Genomic DNA, 6,060 nt, shown 5'->3' on the forward strand with positions numbered 1-6,060 from the left:
AGACCAGGCTGGCCTCAAACTCACATAGATCCACCTGCTTCAGCCTCCCAAGTGCTGGGATTAAAAGCTTGCACCACCAGACCCAGTAACCCCTGCCTTTTTTTCTTTCTTTCTTTCTTTTTTTTTTTTTTTTTTTTTTTTGACATTGTCTCATTTAGCCCAGACTGGCTCAGAACTCCTGATCTTCCTGCCTTCCTCTTCCAAGTGCTGGAATTACAAGGGTAGCCACCATACCTGGCTTCTCCGTCCTTTTTTGCCTGTTTTAAAAGATTTATGTTAAGTATTTGAGTGTTTTGCTTGCATCTATGTCTGCGAATCGTGTGCATGCCTGGTGCCCTCAAAGTTCACAGAGGGTATTGGGTTCTCTGGTACTGGAGTTATGAATAGTTGTGAGCCACCAAATGGGTGCTAGGGATTGAATTCCAGTCCTTTGAAAGAGCGACATGTGTTCTTAACCACTAAGCCATCTCTCCAGATCCTGACTCTGTTTAGACACAGGATTTCAATAGATTTCCCAAGCTAGTTTTGCCTCAGCGTTCTGCATCCCTGGGGTCACAGACCTGTGACACCAGGCCCAGCTTCTGTGATATTCAGTAGTATGATTTTTAGATTCTTGTCACAAGCAATCTTTTCTATGACTCTGTGGGTAAAGGTGCTTGCTCACTGCTCAAGCCCGGTGCCCTGAGATGGGCCATAGGCCCCACATAGATATAGAAAGAACTGAATTCATAAAGTTGCCTACTAGCAGCTGGAGAGATGGTATAGAGATTAAGAGCACATTGCTCTTCTAGAGATTCATCTGTAACTCCAGAGACCTACCCTTCTCAACACATACATACACACACACACATCCCACAATTTCTTCATTTAATATATTTTGATTATATTCACTACCTTCTCACAACTCTTCCCAGATCCTACCCCCCAAATTCATGTTCTCTCTTAAAACAAAAGCAAAACTCAACCAACCACACCACAAAAAGTCAAATCAAAACAAACAAAAAACCAATAAGACAAAAATAATAAAAATAAAACAAAAAGTGCACAAAAAACACACAGTCTGCTTTGTGTTGCTCAGCTATTCCTGAGCACAGGGACTGGCTGGAGTTTGGTTGCGACTCCCAGGAGGTACAACTTTTGAAGTATTTTATTTTATCTGTGTTCAAATTGCCTTTGTCAGTTATAGCTTTGCCTAACTGGAGACATGGTTAGGTGCATGTATTATAATGACTATTATATTGTCCTCTTTTTTAAAGATTGTGTTTTCTGTTTATGGGTACTTTGCCTGCATACATTTGTGTCTACCATGTTCATGCCTGGTGCCCTTGGAGTTCAGAAGAGGAGGATGTTGGATCTCCTGGGACTAGAGTTACAGATGGTTGTGAGCCACCATGTGGATGCTGGGAATTAAATCCCAGTCCTCAGAAAGAGCAGCTAGTGCTCTTAACATCTGAGTTATCTCTCCAACCAAGAGGGCAGCTTTGTGAAGTCAGTTCTTTCTATGTCTATGTGGGTTCTGTAGCTCCAACCCAGGTCATCGGGCTTGGATAGCACACACTTTACCCACAGAGACAGCTCACTGATCCAGAAGGTTTATGTGTAAGGTTTTCCTTCAGAGCAGCTGGAGAGATGGCTCAGGGGCACTGACTGCTCTTCAGTGAAGAAAGCCTGCTTGGAGGAGCTGTCACTAGTAAGGTGCCTTCCGTGTCATCACCTACCACTGCATTACTAATCAACCTAACCTTTCCGGCTTGCTCACAATTCTGCAGCTCAGTAATTTAGGTGGCGTTATCTGGGTGACTACTTCTGACCTCTCCTGGAGTCATTCACATGTTTGTAGTCATAGTGTCTCCAGTGGGGCTGGGACGTCAAGAACAACATTATGGCCAGTTGGGCATAAGCTTCAAGTAGCTGGCTGCACTATCCTGCACAAGGTCTTTCTACTGGGCTAACTCAGTCTTGTTCACATTTTTTAAAGCCTCTGCCTATGCCATATTCCCTAATGGTCCATTAGCAAACTCCAGATATAAAGGATAGAGGAAAAATCCTCACCCCATGAAGGAAAACATGACCAAATCACATTTCAAGGGGGATTTTCATAAACAGACAAAACAAAACAATTGTAACTCTGTCTCTTTGAGTCAAGGTCTCAAATATTCCATTCTGAACTTACTGTGTAGCTGAGGATAAACTTGAACTTCTGACCTTCTTGTCTCTGCCTCCAGAGTGTTGGAATTGCAGTAGCACACCAGTTTTTTTTTTTTGTTTTGGTTTGGTTTGGTTTGGTTTGGTTTTTTTTTGGTTTTTGGAGACAGGGTTTCTCTGTATTGTTTTGGAGGCTATCGGTCCAGCCCAGCCTCGAACTCACAGAGATCCGCCTGCCTCTGCCCCGAGAGTGCTGGGATTAAAGGTGTGCGCCACCACCGCCTGGCCACACCAGTTTTTTATGTGATGCTGGGCACTGAACCCAGGGCTTCTTTCATACTAGATAGGCAATCTACTAACTTAATTATAGGTATTTTTTATAAACAAATGACTGCATAGTATCTACCATTACAATTTGGATATAGAGTAGCCCCCTTACAGATTCTCATATTAAAGGCATGGTCCAGCTGGTGATGCAGTTTGGGGAGGTGCTAGAGACTTCAGAGTGTGAGGCCTAGCTGTAGGGTCACTGAAGGACAGTTCTTGGGGACTAATCTGTTCCTGGTTTCCTCCTCCTTCTCTCTGCTTTTGGACCCCCAATAAGCTCCTGCCACAGTAGATATGCTGCTTCACCTCAGACGGGGTATCGACAGAGCCAGAGGCACAGAAACTGACCAAAATAAATCCTTCCCAGTACACCTATTGATTAATTCACTACATTTTTATTTAGTAAATGCACTGTGTGTTGTCCCAGGTTCTAGGGATGAAAAGAAAAAGGGCATGTTTTAGTGCCCAGCAATGTCTGCTCTCATAAAGAGAAACGAACTGAACTGACATCGTCATGAAGTGCCACAAGAGCCCAGTAAAGTCTAAAGGACATTGTGCAGGTTGGCTGAAGGGCGCATGATCCACACTGGATGAGCAGCACCGCACCAGCTTCCCAGAGCAGGCAACCTCTGAGGAGGGTCTTGATACTGAAAAGCAAACAGTAGAGAGGGAGGAAGACAACAAAGCTAATTGAAAACTGAGTGGAAGACAATGAGTGTGAGGATCAGCCCTTGGGAAGGAAGAAGTTCAGGAGTTCAAGACTGGCCTTCACTACAGAGGTTGCTCAAAGCTAGCCTGGGCCATAGGAGAATATCATATCAACAACCTGTCCGTCAGTCAATCAATGATTCAAATAAACAAAAGGAAATTCAAAGAATTAGGAACTTGGGGCCAGAAAGTTGATCTAGTAGCTAAAGGCACTTGCCACCAAGCCTGACAACCTGAATATGATCCCTGGGCCCCACATAGTAGAAGAACTGACTCCTATAAGTTGTCCTCTGACCTCCACACCGCCTCCATATTCAAATGACCAAATACATGATGGGGATTTTGTTGTTTTCTTTTTTTTTAATTTTTCTTTTTTAAAGGACTGAGCTTCAGTCACTCTTTACCTCACATGTATGAACTCATATGGTCCCTGAGTTCAAGGCCAGCCTGGTCTACAGAGTGAGTTCCAGGACAGTCAGGACTATACAGAGAAACTCTGTCTTTAAAAACTTAGGGGAATAGCTGGGCGTTGATGCCTTTAATCTCAGCACTCTGTGAGTTCGAGGCCAGCCTGGTCTTCAGAGTGAGTCTCAGGACAGCCTTCAAAACAATACAGAGAAACCCTGTCTCGAAAAACAAAACAAAAAAACAAAAAACAAAAAACCTAGGGGGGGAAAAGATCAAGCTGGAAGTGTGAGTGGGCATGGTTGTGCACACCTATAATCCCAATTCTGTTTCTAGAGAAGACAGCACTGGGGAAGCCTGAGACAGGAAGATTGATGCAAATTTGAGGCCAACCCCGGGCTACAAAGTGAAGTTGTTTCTCAAAGCAATAACAACAACAAAATAATAACAAGGATAAAATTGTTACAGTGGTTCATAGTATACAGTTGGTGCTCTATAAATGACTGTTAAATGCTTTTAAAATGTGTGCTGAGGATATGGGTCAGTGGTAGAGCATTTGCCTAGCATGTATGAGGCCCAAGGTTCAATCTCAGCATTGTAAAAAGTGTGATAAAGATTATAGTAACATCCCGCCGTGGCCACCGCACAGGAATGCTAGCTAGCGGCTGAGATGGCTGATGAGGTTGCCAAGGCTCAAGGGACCAAGCCCCATGGCGACTCGATCTTTGTTCAGCAAGATCATCCGCAAAGAAATCCCCGCCAAGATCATCTTCGAGGACGACCAGTGTCTTGCTTTTCATGACATTTCCCCTCAAGCACCAACACATTTCCTGGTGATACCCAAGAAGCATATAGCCCAGATTTCTGTAGCAGAAGACGATGACAAAAGTCTTCTAGGACATTTAATGATTGTTGGCAAGAAATCGGCTGTGGATCTGGGCCTGGACCGGGGCTATCGGATGGTGGTGAATGAAGGCGCAGACCAGGGACAGTCCGTCTACCGTAGTCATCTCCATGTTCACGGGGGTCTGCAGATGAACTGGCCTCTGGGTTAAGCAGGTCGGGGATAATTTTCCCTTCTCTAGGTAGTGATTCAGTTGGCAAGCTCCAGTATATTAAATGGCACACATAGTTTTGCCCGTGTACAAAAAAAATTGAAAAGATCATTAAAAACCCTGTGCCTAATAAAAAACATTGTTACAAAAACAAAGATTATAATAACAGAAAATGCATGGAAAGAACAATTCACCCAAGATCTATGCTTACCTCAGATCTGGTCACTGGAATCTATGAGATGTAGAAATATTATGTCTTCCCGTATTTATTTCTATATTGTTTGAATATTTTTATATCTTTTTAAAATATTTGGGGTTTTTTGTGTGTATGAGTGTTTTACTTGCACATATGTACGTGTGTCATATACAAGCCTGGAGCCTGTAGAGGTCAGAAGGGAGCATCAGATTCTCTGGAACTAGAGTTACAGACAGTTGTTAGCTGCCACGTGGGTGCTGGGAATAGAACCCAGGTCCTTCAGAAGAGCAGCTAGTGCTCCAGACTGCTGAGCCATCTCTCCAACTCTTTGTTAGAATATTTTCCTCAGTCAGTGTTACTTTCGTGAGTTGACATCTTTGAGGAGGGATTGGCACAGTGGTTAAGAAGAATGTTTGTTACTCTGTTTTGTTTTGTTTTTGGTTTTGGAGACAGTGTTTCTCTATGCAACCCTGGCTGTCCTGGAACTCACTCTGAAGACCAGGCTGGCCTCGAACTCACAGAAATCCACTCTCTAGTGCTGGGAGGAAAGGTGTGTGCCCAGCTGTTCGCTACTCTTTTTTTTTTTTTTTCCTTTTCTTTTTTTGGTTTTTCTAGACAGGGTTTCTCTGTCTTGTTTCGGAGGCTGTCCTGGAACTCTCTCTGTAGACGCCTGGCTCACTACTCTTTTAGAGGACCTGAGTTCAGTTTCCAGCACCATGTCAGGTGGCTCACAACTGCCTGTAACTCCAGCTCCAGGGGATCCAACCCCACCCTTTGACTTCTAAGAGCACACATGCACACATGTACACACACTACGTATATTTTAAAAAGTATTCAAAATTTAGCCGGGTGTTGGTGGCGCACGCCTTTAGTCCCAGCACTTGGGAGCCAGTGGCAGGTGGAGCTCTGTGAGTTCGAGACCAGCCTGGTCTACAGAGCGAGTTCCAGGCCAGACTCCAAAGCAATACAGAGAAACCCTGTCTCAAAAACCAAAAGGAAAAAAAAAAACTGTTTGAAAATCTTTGAACAAACTTAAGGTTTCAAGCCTTTGCATCTTCGCTGCACCTTGCAGCTGATACACCCCCCTCACCCCCACCCCGCCCCCACCCCGCCCCACCCCGCCCCCACCCCGTGTAGTCTCAAGCCTTTGCATTTGCTGCTGCTGCAACTGACTCCCGATGAAGCCTCTGTAGGTGCTCAGCACTTTATGAGCATTTATTACAC

At 44.3% G+C, this 6,060-nt stretch overlaps 1 pseudogene; it reads left to right on the forward strand.

Annotated features, from left to right (window-relative positions):
• Positions 1–4,255: 4,255 nt before the first annotated feature.
• LOC121141163 lies at positions 4,256–4,655 on the forward strand (annotated as a pseudogene).
• The last annotated feature ends 1,405 nt before the right edge of the window (positions 4,656–6,060 follow it).

Source organism: Mesocricetus auratus, unplaced genomic scaffold (genome assembly GCF_017639785.1).
Source record: "Mesocricetus auratus isolate SY011 unplaced genomic scaffold, BCM_Maur_2.0 Super-Scaffold_100007, whole genome shotgun sequence".
Taxonomy (NCBI): domain Eukaryota; kingdom Metazoa; phylum Chordata; class Mammalia; order Rodentia; family Cricetidae; genus Mesocricetus; species Mesocricetus auratus.